Genomic DNA, 17,660 nt, shown 5'->3' on the forward strand with positions numbered 1-17,660 from the left:
AACCTGGGAGACACCATCCGTAACCTGGAATGGGAGTCCTCCAACGCTCTAAAACACTCGAAAAAGTTCCTCAGAACTTACGACCTAGAAAAATCAAAGTTTTTCCTTGATTTAAGTAAAAACGATTTTTGGATTGTCACGGGGTTTCTAACAGGACACGTTCTCAAGGAACACCACAGTAGGCTGAAGCTGAGGAACAACGGCGAATGCAGATTCTGTCGGGAAAATGGGGAAACACCAGAACACCTTATCACTGAGTGCGCCGAGACGACGACCGTTCGTGGCATGAACTTTGGTACAGCTGGATGTCGAGAATGGAAAACTGGCCTCTATGGAGCCGTCTCAGATACTGCCTTTTGTTAAAGCCCTGAGACTGTGAGTGAACTATCAGTGCTAGCGATGTTTCTTTATTGTCGCAGTGCTCTTCTCCAACTTGCTCAGAAAAATTGGTTGTTTTTTCATTATTCTACACTTTTTTAAAAACAGTTGTTGGTTTCAACCCAGATAGTCTGACACAGGTTTTGACGATCAAAATATCGAAAAATGTTACACTAACAACTGTCTCTGAAATAACTCATGTTCTTGACAGATGTAGATACGTGTTTTCCCTCCGCTATCCAATTTTTATTTATTTTATATACAGCGTGTTTCAAAACAAATGCGAAAAACTTCAGGGGGTGCTTCCTTGTTCAAAATAAAGGGTAATTTGCTTTATAAATGTTTGGTCAAAAGTCAACCATTAGGGAGATATCGCTGTACAAAGATGGCGGAAAAATAATGTTTGTAATTTTTATCTTGAAAACGAAAAGAGATAGGTTAATGAAATTTTATGGAAGGATTACTGTTATGAAAACACACTTTCTGGTAATTTTTTCAAATAAACTACCTCTATCGTTCTTGTTAACAAAATGTAAAGAAAAATCTTATCAAACACATGCAAAAAAAAATAATTTGGATAGTTTAGTTTATTTAGACACTTTTTTATCTCTTGTGTTTTTTTGATAAAACTCACCGATTTGAAATTAAAAAATAAAATGTAAAGCCATGTCAGGACAAAAAAAAATTATATGAAGAATCTAGTGGGATGCTGTTAAATCTAGTGGGATGCTGTGTTTTATTTCGTATTAATATCGTTACATTTTCTTCTGAACGATAACCTCTTAAAAATTATTTACTAAAACAATTTTTAATTCTGTATTTTAATTCATGAAAGTACAAAATAATATCGTTAAAAAAATAATGTTTAAACATTGCAACTCAAATAAAAACACAACGTCTTTTGCAGGAGCAATTAAATAGATCATAAAAAGGCTTCGGAATAATTAATTGATCGTAAGATAATAACGTATTGCAGTAGAGTAATGTCAAATAAAATATTAGAAACATCCTAAAAAGTGACAGCGGCCGACTAGATTTTTTCCTAAAAAAATTACAGCAGCCCACTAGATTCTTTATTTAAAAATGTTTTTTGTCCTGACATGTAATGCTTACATTTTATTTTTTAATTTCAAATCGGTGAGTTTTATCAAAAAAACATAAGAGATAAAAAAGTTTCTAAACAAACTAAACTATCCAAATTAATTTTTTTGCATGTGTTTGATAAGATTTTTCTGAAAATTTCGTTAACAGGAATGATAGGGGTAGTTTATTTCAACCCCTTCCACTTATTTCAAAAAAGTGAGAAAATTACCAGAAAGTGTGTTTTCATAACAGTAATGCTTCCATAAAATCTCATTAGTCTATCGCTTTTCGTTTTTTAAGATAAAACATAAAAACATTATTTTTCCGCCATCTTTGTATCGCGATATCTCCCTAATGGTTGACTGTTGACCCAACGTTTATAAAGCAAACTACCCTTTATTTTGAACAAGGAATCACTCCCTGAAGTTTTTCGCATTTGTTTTGAAACACCCTGTATACATACAAGGTTAAAATAAGAAAAATATGCTCAGTTATTTATACTTAATATGAAACATAGTCACGATTGTTACAATGGCTATTTAAGTCGAAGAGTTCAGAATAATTAATATGTACGCAGTGACGGATACAGACGGGGGGCCCATGCCCCCCCTAAAATCCGTGAATTGGGTTAAATATTAACCTTTTGAGTTAAAAATGGCGCCCTAAAAAGCATATTCTACATAATTTTTTTATTTGGGCCTCCCCTACGTACCTACCTTAATAGGAAGAAAATTGAAATTTTTAAATCATTATTCAGAAAACATTTTAATAATTTACATTATGTAAACAAAAATTTACCCACAGAAATAATTCTTTAAAGAAAATAGATCTCCATTTAAATTGAGAAGAATTTTCAGAATATGTGAAGCATTTCAAGCTTCATTCCTTTTAATTTGTTTCATTCTAACATCGCTTTAGATATTTTTTGTCTTTCAAATCCATTGAATTTTTGATATTTGTAATTTTCTATTTTACTCTCTTAAACGTGGTTGACATAAATGTTTTTTTATCAGTGTCTTCAAAATAACAATTACAATAATTCAGATAATTTTGACAGATGATGGGTCACATGATAGGAAGGTTTGGTTACCGGAAGGAAGTTTTCTTATAGGAAGGAAGGTACTGTACGTGTTTCCGCTCCACTTCTCTGATAATACACTCAGATGCAAAAAAACGATAATAAACAGAAAAAAAAATTATAAACTTTAGGATTTGGCTATTATACAGGGTTAATTCAAGGGTTGTTTTTTACCCTAATTTTACAACACCCTGTGCACTAACTTCGTGAGTAAATTTTCCTAAAATATTACTTTTCGATCAGAACCATGTCTCCTGAGCATTTTGTTGTCAACAAATGCTTTGGTTAATTTCTAAGAGCGAAATAAACTTGCCACCAACAATTAGTAATTTTTTCAACTATCCTTACTTTATGATGTTATTTTTTAATATCACGAGGTGGCTTGTGGCTTTGGTGACTATTGTGTTGTGTATTGTGTGTAATGTCATATCACCACTGATTAGAACTCTATATTTAAATTTAAAAATGTTAAAAAATAACGATACGGCTTCGTTTCAATAAATTTCAGTAACACTAACAGAACTAAGGATATTAAAAAAATAACTGTAATTACTTAGTGTACAAACAAACAAATTAAATACTCTTATATTTTGTATCTATTACCTCCCCCGGCTGCTATAACTGTTTGTATACGTCGGTTCATACTGTTAATGAGGCTGCAAATATATTGCGTTATGTCTTTCCATTCTTCTTCAAGGACCAAGCAAATATTCATAATTTCGGCCATCTTCAACTATATCAATGACTTTTGCACAATCTCCGACACTAAGAACCATATTCAATCGTACGCAATATTAATCATCAAAGCCACCTCGTCATTATGAAGAATAACATAAAAAAGTAACGATAATTGAAGAAATTGCAAAATGTTTGTGGAAAGTTCATTTTGCTCTTAAAAATTAACCAATAAGGCATGTGTTGACATGAGTCAAAAAACAAAATATTCAGGAGACATGATTCTCCAAACCAAACAAAAAATAATGTTTTAGGAAAATTTGTTCACGAAATTATTGCACAGGGTGTTTTAAAAATAAAGTAAAAACAACTCTTCGATTAGGTTAGGTTAGGTAGTTGAGTAGCAACTAAAGTTTATAATAAACTGAGTATAGGAATTAATGTTGATATATTTATACCTACCTACCTAGGTATAGCTTGCTAAAAAAATCAAGGAAATAGGGCTAAAAATAAAAAAATATAACATTTTAAACTTAACCAATTTTTTTTCCGTTGCGTTTTTTTGCATCTGAGACATTTGAATATATTAGAGTAATTTCGGGTAATATGGAATAGACCGGGTAATATGGAATACCTATATTTCGAAAACCAATATGCGCCATGAATGTTCTATTAGTTAAAATACTATTAGTAGATGAACAACAGATCCCATGATTGGAAAAACTCAACCGCCAACATCTCAGTCGTTCATAAAACTGAAAATTACAAATTGACGGTTACCAAAGTTTTTTTACAGGTGTTGGTTAAATTTTAATTGTGTAGGTAGAAATTTTGATAGAAACAGTTGTTTGTTTGGTCAGATAAGGCTAAACAAAGTATACTGTATTTGTTTACTATGTATTTAATTAATACCTTCGGACTAATGTTTAATAAATATTAATAATTCCGTTGTTTCTGAAACACGTATTGCGGGTAATATGGAATATTTCATATTACTCGATATGTGAGTATTTCATATCGCCCGACCGTAATCATTGAGGAGTGAATAGTTTATAGAATCTTTTTAATAGAACTATTTTTACAGCTTATAGTTGGGGGTTGGTACCTTTGATTTTACAACAGCAAAATAAAACACTAATTCACCAAAACACATTACTTTTAACAATGGACGCACGTTTCGCAAACCATTTTAACATCATCAACAGATGATTAAAACTAAACTATACTACAATTTGAGCATTTATAGCCAAGCGAGTCAAAATCTATCTAGTCTAAAAATGAATTATCTTCCATTGTCTAAGTTGTTCTCTGTCTAAGCTTCCACAAATGTCGAGACGGAAATATTTGTGTGCGATTTTTGTACATAAAACAACTAGTAGTAGTAACTTTTGTTTACCGTTGATTTAAAATTATTTATCCTATCCCATATTACCCGCCGTGATTTCTATGCCCGTTATTTCTCTATATTCTTTTGTAACTTCATAATCTTTCTAGATATCTAATTCTTAGAGGAGATTCTTTTAAACAATACTCCTAACTATTTATTTCTAAAATTTGAGATTAAAAAACCATTGTTGTTGAATTTATATAGGAAAATAAAAATGGTATTTCAGATTACCCGATATTACTCTATCTATCTTCCTGTTAAGCCTCATACAGACCTGAACGTTGCGCCGAACAACAAACGGAACAACGAACCGAATGGCAAATGAAACGCTAGTTTGGACGGGCTACGAACGTGTTTGCAAACTGAATTGCAAATCTTGGCTGTTCGCATTTACGTTCTCGTTCGCTTCGCCGTCGATCCATCTGTTGTCGGTTTTTAGTCTGACATAAAAGGAAATGCGTGCGAATGCGTTTGTAGGTTAGGACGGGAACAAAAGCAAAACGGCGAATGCAGCAGGCTTATTTAATAAAACTATTTAGATTTTCGCCACGCATAATTTAGTAGTCGGAAGAGAACTGTTTTGATTTAAGAAGATTGTACCAAAAACAGAAGTTATTATATTATATAACAAGATGCATGGAAGGACATTGCTCAACAAATTAATATAGACCCAGAAGAGTGTAAAAAGAAAATGAGTTTGTTACTACCATTCTTTCGGCGTAAAAATTCTAAAATTAAAAAGGGCTGAGGAACTGTATCGAGTAGGTGCATCAATTGGTGCAGCATCGATATTGGAAAAATTACTGGGAATGCAAAAATATGTTTCGTTTGCTGTTCGGTTCGCCGAAAATAAGTTTTCAATTTTTCATCTTCATTTGCCATTCCGTTTGTTGTTCGGTACAACATTCAGGTCTGTACGAAGCTTTATAATTTTTAAGATGTCTTCGATTGGTGTTTTTACTTGTCTCTAGCCCTAGCAGGCAACTATTAAGCCCGACCAATCACGTTAGAGTTTTTGACAAACACAAATGAATTAACACACTCCACATAACCACGCTAACCAACCTGATTGGTCAAGCTTAATAGTTGACTGCTAGGGCTAGACACTTCTGTGTTTTTCAGATTGTAACTCTATATAGATAATATTTTATGGCCTAATTAACTGACTCTTATGACTAATTTATTTTTTATGGTACATTACCTGAAATCATGACATACGGCTCTGAATTAACTGACTCTTATGATTAATTTATTTTTTATGGTACATTACCTGAAATCATGACATACGGCCCTGATTTCCAAATGGTACTTCGATCAACGTCCCATAAAAACGGACGACGACTGCCTCGTCTCGGCCTGAACCTGCGACGACGGTTTCCGAGCGGTACCAAATTAAACCAGAAAGAGTACCCAGTATATTAAATTTATCGGTTTTAGAAGCTCGGGTACCAGCAATAAAGATAAGAAGCTTCAGATAGAAGGTACCCGCTCGCTGGGTGGCCTTGTTAAGACAATTCCTAAAATGCCTGACACTCGCTGGTTCGACAGAAGTGTCTAGCATTCCGGGAGCTGAGCAGTTGCCGATTTTACGACTTTACCCTTTTTTTCTTGATTTTCTCTCTTCGTCCACGATCACGGTTATATACGCGAAGCGGCGTTATTACGTTAAACGAGACTCCGGATTTCGATTTTATATATTTTCGATTAAAAGGTTTTATGTCTTAGATTATATCTATCGCATCGCATCTTATGGGTTGGGCTGTAAACTTAATAGTTTTAATACTATTATCGAGACATTTGAATAAGTTTTCTTCAGCATATTAAATAGATTACTGGTAATTAGAGGATGCAACATAGCCTGTCCAAATTTATTGAGAGTCATTTATATATTATTATGTATATATACATTTTTAGTTTCTACGATTTGTAGTAGTATATTATTACCTGTATATTATTACATTTTTAGTTTCTACGATTAAAATAAAGGTAAATTTGATTAAGATTTATTATACTTAAACCTTACCGTTTTTGAAATATTTTCAATTTTGTGAAATTGCAGTAAAAATTTTAAGGCTTCATTTCTCCAAGGGTATCAAAGTTTTTAATACTAAATATTTACTGAAGTTTACTTACTGATCAGTTATTGTGTTGCAATAATAAAAATAATACTACCTTATACAGAGTGTCTAAAATTTTATTTTAAATAATTATTAGCTTCAAACGGCAATAACTTGTTTAATTTAAATGGAACACCCTGTATATTTTACGAGAATCAGATGCACAATTTAATTGTCTATCAAATTATATTATACCATTTTTACCTATCTCTTTAAGTTTCCGTAGAAAATGCATTTTCTTGTAATTTAGAACTTATTTATCAATATACCCATGGACTATTGACATTTTAGATTATTTTAAAGATGTACCAAATTTTTAAAGAGTACATATCCTAATATTGTCGATATAATCTGTTTATTTCATTAAAAAATAAAAAAACTGTTTAAATATTTGTTAAAGAGGACCAATTAATATGATTCCAGTATTCAAACTACATTAACTGACTGTTTGCGTTGATTAATAATAATTGCTCCAAATACTAAAAAACTGAATTTTGTATGGGCATTAGACAGTGTGATAAAAAGTAACATCTTAAAAATGATATTTCATTTTTTAATAAATGCTTATTTATAACAACAAAGGCTTTAATTTGATAACTTATTATTATATTGATTTCTGACTCAAAAATCCACATTTATTTATAATAATTTATTAGCGAACACAATTAAGTATGTCATTAATTAGTATATGGGCGGAAATAATGGTGTTATATTTAATTAATGGTATACCCTTTTATAAAGATTTAAATAGTTTTCTTTTTGCATACAAATGGGCTAGTAATATTATCGTTTTGCTAAAAACGATAATATTACTAGTCTGTACATTTTGTACATTTGTTGCTTTAAAAACAATCTAAAATGTCAATATTCCATAGATATATTGATAAATGAGGTCTAATTTAGAAGAAAATGCATTTTCTACGAAAACTTGAAGGGATAGGTAAAAAATGGTATAATACAATTTGATAGACAATTTAATTGTGCATCTGATTCTCCTAAAATATATAGGGCATTCCATTTAAATTAAAGAAGTTATTGCCGTTTGAAGCTAATAATTATTTAAAATAAATTTTTAGACACTGTGTATAAGGTACTATTATTTTTATTATTGCAACACAATAACTGATCAATAAATAAACTTCATTAAATATTTAGTATTAAAAACATTGATACCCTTGGAGAAATGAAGCTTTAAAATTTTGACTACAATTTCACAAAATTGAAAATATTTCAAAAACGGTAAAGTTTAAGTATAATAAACCTTAATCAAATTTACCTTTATTTTAATCGTAGAAACTAAAAATGTAATAATATACAGGGTGTTCCATTTAAAAAAATACAACTTTGATATTTTTTATTTATTTGGGACACTCTGTATCTTGTAAAAATATTTTTAAATTGTAGCTCTAATAGTCCTTCAACGAACCCCAAACTTACAATTTGTAAAAATCTCATCGTTTAGCTACAATACTCCGTGTCGTATGTGGTGAACAACCCTGTATAATAAAGCAATATCTAGTGGTAGAATATGGAACATACTTCAAAAAATTAATAGGGTGAAGTTTTTTTTACTTGAAATCACTTATAGAAAGAACAACAAAACACCCAGTATATAGAAGCCGGCCGAAACACAAAATCATAAAAAAATTTTAGCGGAAATGCACCATTCTTTTTTTCCGACTTTAGAATAACTGAAATCTGAAAACTGGAATCAGTTGAAATCAGTTGTAAATGAAAACGTGTTCTAAACATTCTAAACACTTTTCTTGTGTAGGTATGAACTTAACCTAGTAGGTAACTCTAATTTAGATATCAATACCGTACCGAGAAAAAACGAAAATAAACAAAAATGAACCAACAAATCAAACAAAAGGAAAACCAACCTAACCAAAGCAATCAATACACGCTGTAAGCTAAAACGTATCTGTTAACGAGTTCTAATTATATAGAGTATTTTCCAAATTTTCCTATATTTTACAATATTTTTTGAATAAGTGAAAATAGTAGATACACTTCCGCAAGAAGTTTTTTTGCGAGTCTACGTTTAGAAAAATTTCTAGAATGAAAAGCAGAAACGTGTTTTCATATAAATGTTTTCAGCTATTCTAAAGTTGAAATTTGAAAATTATGCATTTCCTCTGAAAATGTTTTGTGGCATACTATTCAAGTAGGCTTCCAGATACTAAATAAACAATTATGTCTTACATAACTATTTCAACTAAACGAAAGTAGCTCTGATTTCAGGTATTCTAAAGCTGAAAAACTCGAAAAGGATGGATTTCCGCGGAAAATGTTTTATAACATACCTACTATTCGAAAAAGCTCCCAAATACTAAATAAACAAAATATTTTTTACATAATTAGGATAAAAGTAGATTAAGCCTGTTGGCGCACTAGGGCCACGCGCATACTGATGTTCATCATCACTGCTAGTATGCCGCCAGCCATACCTCAACGCGTCACTACAGATAAATGGACAAAACGTTGAGAGAGTATCCAATTTGAAATACCTTGGATGCTATATCACCGAGCGACTTGACCCGGATAGGGAAATTAGATGCAGGATTGAATCGGCCCGTACAATATTCCAGAAGATGGGACATTATAGCTGAGACAAAAATTGATTAAATGTTACATCTGGTCTGTGTTATTATACGGAGCTGAAATCTGGACAGTCAAAGCTTACACAATCAACCGTCTAGAAGCATTTGAAATGTGATTACATAGACGAATGTTAAGAATACCATGAGTGGCTATGCAAAGAAATGAAGCAGTTTTAAACAGGGCAAATGCAGTTCGTGAACTTTTGACAACAGTTAAATGCTAAAAGCTGTCATATATCTCGACCATGTTCTTATAGGAAATCGTTACTGGATCCTACAAACTTATAAAGAAGGGCAAAATCATGGCAAAATAAACGACCGCAAGGGCGTAGGATGAAAACAAATCTCCTGGTTGAGGAACATCCGGAAATGGACAGGCATACATAGCGCCGAACAATTTTTGTTTAGTGTAACTGAAAACAGGGATCGGTTTGTCATCATGATTGCCAAATCAGGGACCTGATAAGGCACGGTAAGAAAAAATCTGCCGCGATAAGACGTACCACTATGGACTATTGGCCTAATGACGAGATCAACGCGAGACTGCTTCAATCCATTTTTGGGAGATGCCTGCCATAAGCCACAAGGCAATCAAGCTATTACTATCCGTTATTTACAAAGTTGATCATTCCTCTCACGACGTGCTCTAAATTTTTAGTTGTCTATTTATATTGTCTAAAAAATAACAGACCATTGTAAACTCTTAGTATTCACAATAAACCTTGCCCCAAAGACGATCCTTTTCCCCTTTAAATTACATAGGAATTTGTTACTTTTTGCAATTTTTTTTTCTCCCGCGATCTTTTTCTCTTGCAGCCATGACAATCACATATTCTCATACAGAATTGAACGCTCTACAAAAAAGGTATTTTACAATTTTTCGATAAACCAAGAGGTAGGTTTATCGAAAAATTATTCATGATCGTTATCAAAAGTTATTCATACCATACTATACTTAAATCAGCTTAAATGGTTTAAACTTCATTACACTTGAAGATTTCTTAATTCCCAATTTTAACCCCATCAGAATTCTATATTTTTACACTAATAGATTAAATTTTTCCAAAATAATCATAATTTTTTCAAAAAAGTTGAAGAATTTAGGAATTTGCCGAGTTATTAACTTTAACCGTGAATAACTTTTGAAGGAGTAGGTTTATCGAAAAATTGTAAGATACTTTTTTTTGTAGAGCGTTCATAGTAGTATATTCTGTATAAGAATATGTAATTGTCATCAGGGCCGGCGGAAGGGAAATATTGAGACCGGGCGAATACCCTACTTGGCGCCCCCTTCCCCCCCTCCCAATAGTTAACATGTTACCATAACAACCAAGGGCCTGTTCCCAGAAGATTTCCCTGATTAGTCAGCGCATTTCTTATTGGTTGAAATGTGTAGAAACCAGACTAACAATCAGGTTTCTACCTATTTTAACCAATGAGAAACATGCTGACTAGTCAGGGATTCTTCTGGGAACAGACCTTCAGCATATTTATTCTACTTTAACAATAATATTTCACTTAAAAGTACTTCAAAATTCTTTCAATCTTAGTCCGCAGTTGTTTTTTTCATACCGGGTGCATCTTGAAAATTTGGTATGTTAGTATATGACGTAAATTAGGATTGATTGACGTATTCAATTGTTCTTGGTCACTTCCTGTTTTAACGAAAGACTATTGATTGATTTTTAAATGGCACCGTCGGTATATTTCTGGTTTATTCGATAGAAAATGACACTCTGAGTAGAATGACATATAATATGTCAACTTTTCACATTTTTGCTCAAAAAATCGTATTTTAAATTTCAATCTAGAGTGCCATGGCTGTGTTAAAAACACTAATTTTTAAACAAAATAGGTTTGATCGTCTAATGTTTTTCGTGTCTTCTCCTGGTCGGTTCAAAAATGCCCAAATCGTATTTTTAATCATATGCCAATTTTTTCAAATGGAACAAGTGGCTCATTTGCATATTTGGAAAAAGAATTTTTTACGAATAAATTTCGAGTCAAATTGTCGTTATGAACCGTATGTTACAATTTCAAATAATCCATATGCGAAAATGTCAAAAGTTGACATATGATATGCCATTCTATTCAGATTGTCATTTTCTATCGCATAAAGTAGAAATATACCGAGGTTGATATTTAAAAATCAAAAGTTTATTAATTTTCGGTGAAAGAGGAAGTGATCAAAAACAATTGAATACGTCAATTAATCCTAATTTATGTCGTATACTAACATACAGTACGTCTGCTGGATCTGTGTCTATGAAAGGAATGCGGACAAAAAACATTTAAATAAACAGCAATATATTTTATACGTCGACTTGACGAGTACGTCACAGCAAATCGCTCCGCCCATTCATTTTATTGGCTACTTACAAATTTGTCGAATTTTTATTGATGGGACGCGTCGTCTAATTTTTTACGAAATACATCGAGAGAATATCGTTTCCCCTCTCACGGATACCCCGTAGCTACAGAACGGACAGACGTACTGTATCAAATCTCGTTTTTTCATCTGAAAAAATAAACAAGTTATAGGAGTGAGCCAGTTTTGAGACGCACCCGGTATATAAATGATAAATAAATGATTTAGTTGAAAGCAATAGCATTATTTTTCTATAAGAATTTAAGAAAAAATTTTTTTGTTTTTCACAATCAATTATTTCGTGCAGAATCGGTATAGGTATGATCAGATACAGTTTTGTCGGCTTCAAAATGAGGATCAACCAGTGTTTCAGATTTGAGATGCATTCATTTGTCTTGCTTTAATGAGAAATTTCTACGATTCTGCTACCATTTACCATGTATTACTACATATTCAATCCAGAACAATCAAAATCACCAAAATATTGATATTTTTCCCACTACTGTTAATAAACTAATGAGGCAAACTTACAAGCTTTTTTTTGATAATAGGGATATCGGGATCCTATTTAGCTTCTTGCGAATGAATATTTGTCTCATATAATTTTAGGGCAGATCAGCCATTAACAAATACAGGGTGTGGGTAGTGCAATTTTGAGCAATAAGCAGTCTAAAACTGTCAATTTTGCTGGCTCTTGACCCAAAACAGTTTGTTTAGAGAAAATTTATAAAAACAAGAATTATAGAAAGAAGGGTTATTTACAAAAAGTTGATAGCTTTTCAGTTATAAGTAAAATACCACGAACAATTTTTTTTAAATATTTTAGTTGCTGGCGTGGCGCCCCTCAAATTCGGCGCCCCGGGCGGTCGCCCGGGTCGCCCGGGTCGCCCGGCCCTTCCGCCGGCCCTGATTGTCATGGCTGCGAGAGAACAAAATCGAGGGAAAAAAGTTATTTGCAAAAAGTGGCAAATTCCTATATAATTTAAACGGTGGGAAATGAATCGGTCTTTGATGCGAGGTTTATTGTGAATATTAAGGGTTTACAATGGTCTGTTATTGTTTTTTAGACAATAAACTAAAAATTTAGGGGCGTCGTGAGAGGAATGATCAACTTTGTAAATAACGGACACCCTAATTGCCCTAATGTATAGTATGCCCAGATATATCGCAGTCTCGCGCAATTTTTTAAGCCCGACCATGGTGTATCGCCTTCTACTAAATTTCACTTTGTGCACATATCAAGCTTCACATATAACTTTTTCTTAAATTTATATCCAGTCCTGTTTATATTTTTTGTTTTACACTAATGTTTTAGCTATGAAATTGTATTAAATCAATACTATACTATTTAAGTTTTGTCACTTTATATACATAATATGTCGTAAAGAAGAATCTCCGATATTGCAACATGCATTTCGATAGTCTCGCGACCTTACAATGCGGCGCAGAAGCCGCAACTGGTTGTGCTTATAGTTTAATTATTCCTGAATACATACGAATACATACACGTACACAAGAAAAACCGTCGAGGAATCTTTAATAGAAAAATAAATCGAATTGCGCGGGATTATTATCGCCGGCATAATTGTGATCACGCGTAAAAATCACAGACATACTGTTAAATGGAGTCAATTACAGTTTTTCTTTTGCTATAGGTATATTTTTATCGTACGATGTAGTATGTGTATAAAGTAATTTTGGTTTATTTTTAAGAAATTACAATATATAATTTTTCATAATTCTCTGTTAGTGATTTATTATATTGTCATTTGATTGGACGTTGTAGATTGTGTGAGAGGGGAAAAGTTAATCACCTTATAGATCTGTTGTGTTCCCCTTTCTTGAATTATAACTTATCATACAGTCAGAGGCCTTTGGCTAAAGCCAGTATCTGAGACTGTTTTACAGAGTTTAATTATCTATCTACGATATCAGTCGTACCAAATTTTATGACACGAATGGTTATCGTCTCGGCGCACTCAGTGATGAGGTGTTCTGGTGTGATCCAATTTTCCCTACAGAATCTACACTCGCCGTTGTTTCTTAGCTTCAATCTCCCGAGCTGTTCATTGAGGAGATAGTGTCCTGTTAAAAATCCCGCGACAATTCTAAGATTGTTCTTATACTTAAATCAAGGAAAATCTTAATTTTTTTCTGTCGTAGGTTCCGAGAAATTTCTTCAGGTGTCTTAAACTGTTGGAGGATTCCCATTCCAGCTACGGAAGGAGTCCACTAGGTTCCTGAGTTCTGCTTTTTATTTATCTATTTATTTACAAAAGACTGGGATGAAATAGAAAAAAAAAACACCCAAAAAGCATCCTTGACTTAATTCTAATATATACATCAGTGGTTATACTTACTTAAATAACAACATATCTCTATCTTAACTTAATCCAACTAAAATAGCAAAAGAAATAAAAAAAAATAAACTATAATTTATGACAATTGTAAAAACAAACCTTTAAAGTATTTCATAACCGTAAATATCGACATATCTAAAATGTTCTCATTTTCACAATATACATTAAAAGTTCTTATCATTCTACAGACAGGAGAGTTCTGACCTGAGTTAGTTTTACGGAAAGGTGCGGTATAATTATTGTCGTGGCGAAAATTGACGTAAATGTTTCTTTGATTTGAGATTATTTTAATTTTAATGTCGCAGTTTGAACAATTCACTAAGGTAATGGATGGAGAAACTCCATTTCCAGTAATCTTTTGAATTTTACTCGCATTTCTGCTCGTAGAGGTCTCGGGTTATTGTTCTTCATTTTTCCGGAAGACTCTTTTCCGGAATGTTGCTGCGATGTGTCCAGTACTGGTACTTGGTTTACCTTCCAGGATTTTTCCACAAATTTTTACAAAAATTTACAAAATTTTTCTCTTTGAAAACAACACTTTGTCTAACTTTGTTAGTCTCAACTCGTCATTAATAATATCAAGGTGTTTTTGCAAAAAGAGAAACTTGTAGAAAGATGAAATATCCTATCTAAGAAGTACGTGAGAATGGATGAAGAAGCTAATGAAGAAGTTAATTAGGCACTATTAAAGAGAGTCTGCTTTGTCATGATGGTTTCCCATTTTCGATAGAAGTTGAAACTGAAGGAGAAAAGATGTACCTATATAAGGTGCTCTGTATTTCTGCTCTTGTGTTATAGTTTCAGATTGACTGAGTAATTTTTTCCCAATTTTAAGAGCCGGATTTTTAATAATCGTATATATAATTGCCCACCATTCTTTGATAATTTGAAATAAATACCATTTGTTAAAAATCTAAATTGGATTGGTTTCTAATTGATAGATATTTTTTTTCGATGCTATTTTTGAGCATAATTACGAGTCATCGCTAGTTAGAAATATTAACAATACAAATATTAAGAGATATGGATTCAAAACGTTGGATGTAGATCAGATAAAAGAAATTAAGACGCAATAATTAAATAACTAAAGGAACTTTATTAAACTATACTAACTAATAAAATATTTACATAATCCTCCATTCACATGCCACAAATAATTATTATAAAATTTACGCCTCACAATACGAAACTGATAAGGGGAGAATCTTTAGCATTCCACAGAGATGTCTTTTTCAGTTCATCTAAATTTCTGTATTTAATATGCCCATAAAGACGGTTTTTTAGTGTTCTCCACAGAAAGAAATCGTTCGGCGAAAGATCCCGTGGTCTTTTCCTACTTTACTTAATAATAGCACATTACAAGAAGCACCCTAATTCTACGATATAGACCCCTTCTTACAGTTGACATGACGCCACTGTACCATCATCGTCGCCGTCTTCCTCGCTGACCCTCCCCGTTGACCTTTCGGGCTCGCGTTTACGATCCGTCCTTAATCAGAAATCGCCGCCGCCGACCGTTTTCGCGACATTAAACCGGCCGTAAAACGCTTTACCCTTTATCGGCCAATAAAACGGATAAAATACGGGGCGCGGTCCGGCCCTGGTTCCCACGTAACGGGGCTGCGGCGGCCGCGGTACGACCGGCGAACGCTCCGCGCCGCACTAAACTGCCCCTCTTAATTACCGCCCGATTCAAACGGGCCGACGTCTTTGATTCGATGCGACGCCGATCCGGCCGCAGATACGCGGGCATTCCTACATTTCCATAGAGGCTTTGGAGAGAGGAAAAATGAGCTGTAAGTTTTATATAAATACGGCAGCGAATAGTTTGTGTATAAAATAGTTATTACAATGTTGCCCGGTAGCGTAGGGAGTAGCATTTCCTTCACCAGAAAGCAAAGTCTGAAAAACTTGAAAAGAATCCATCTAGATGGAAAGAACATCACAGGAAGTCAAATATCTGAGAATAACCATGGACAGAAAACTTCTCTGGAATAGGCATTAAAAAGTGGAAAACATTACCAGGCTAGTAATGTTGGTAATACCAGCAAAGCCACAAATCCTCACATGATATATGCAGAAGACTGGCGGGAAATGGATAACATTTTACCCTAGATGTATGTCATGAGAGTAAGACCCATGATTACCTATGCCACGAAAACATGCCCAACAGCTCAGCAATGGAGGTTATCCTAGACCTAACACCACTGCACATAAATACTTATGCCAATGCGACAATCCGACAATGATTAGAATGGTCATTGACGGAAACAGTACTGGGAGAATTTTCAGGTCAGGGGCTTGGAACAGCCTCAAAAAGAAAATTCCACTTCTTCAACTTCCAGTGGATGACATATCAAGAATCTACAACTTAAAAAAAACACCTCACTGTACTATTAAAAGGTAAGTAAAGAGTAATAAAAAGGATTGGAAGAGGGAAACGTTTGCTCAGCATATCAAAGACCATACCATGACGTGGTATACTGATGCTTCTAAAACCAAAGCAGGGATAGGAGTATTTAGGCCAAAAACTAAATACTCTGAATCAATGGGCACCTACCCCAGCATCTGTCAGGCAGAAATCTACGCTATCGAAAGATACGTACGATTTATCTTAGATAGGAACTATCGAAAACAGGAAGTAGCCATTTTATCCGATAATCAAGCAGTACTAAACGCGATCAACTCAGTAACCGTCAATTCGAAGTTGGTCAAAAAATACATAGAGGAGCTGAACAAATTGGACAAAGAAAATAAAGTCCTCCTACTCTGCGGGTGCCAAGGAATAAAAGGCAATAAAAAAGCAAATGATCTAGCTAGAAAAGGAGCGAACACTCCACTAACTAGACCAGAACCGTTCTGTTTTCTAAGCGGAAACCAACTAAAGGCGGAACTGTCGAACCTGGAAGTTCTTCAACGGTCTAAGACACTCGAAAAATATCCTCAGAACTTACAGCCGAAAAAAATCAAAGATTTTTCTTGATTTAAGTAAAAACAATCTTCGGATTGTAACGGGATTTCTATCAGAACACTATCTCCTCAACGAACACCTCAATAGGCGGAAGCTGAGGAACAACGGCAAATAACAGATTCTGTAGGGAAAATGGGGAAACAGCAGAAGACCACTGAGTGCGCCGAGACGACGCGACGACCGTTCGTGCCATGAACTTTGGTACGGCTGATGTCGAGGATAGGGAGCTGGCCTCTGTAAAGCCGTCTCAGATACTAGCTTTTGTTAAAGTCCTGAGACTGTATGATGAGCTATAACTCGTTATAACTCAAGAAAGGGGAACACACACTAGATCTGTAAGGTCTCGGTGACTAACTCCCCTCCTAAACATTCTACAATCTACATTCTTCACCAAGGGATAGAAAGTGGTAGAATGAGAAAGCAAATAATCTAGCTAGAAAAGGAGCGAACACTCCCACTAACTGGAACAGAATCGTTCTGCTTCCCAAATGGAAGAGAAAAGCGGAACTCAAAAGCTTGGAAGACTCCATCCTTAACCTGGAATGGGAATCCTTCAACGGTCTAAGACACTCGAAGAAATTTCGAGTGTCTAACGACCGAAGAAGGACTTACGATCGAGAAAAATTTTTCCTTGGTCTAA

Source organism: Sitophilus oryzae, unplaced genomic scaffold, assembly GCF_002938485.1.
Source record: "Sitophilus oryzae breed Bouriz unplaced genomic scaffold, Soryzae_2.0 scaffold_1869_pilon_pilon, whole genome shotgun sequence".
Classification (NCBI taxonomy): Eukaryota; Metazoa; Arthropoda; class Insecta; order Coleoptera; family Curculionidae; genus Sitophilus; species Sitophilus oryzae.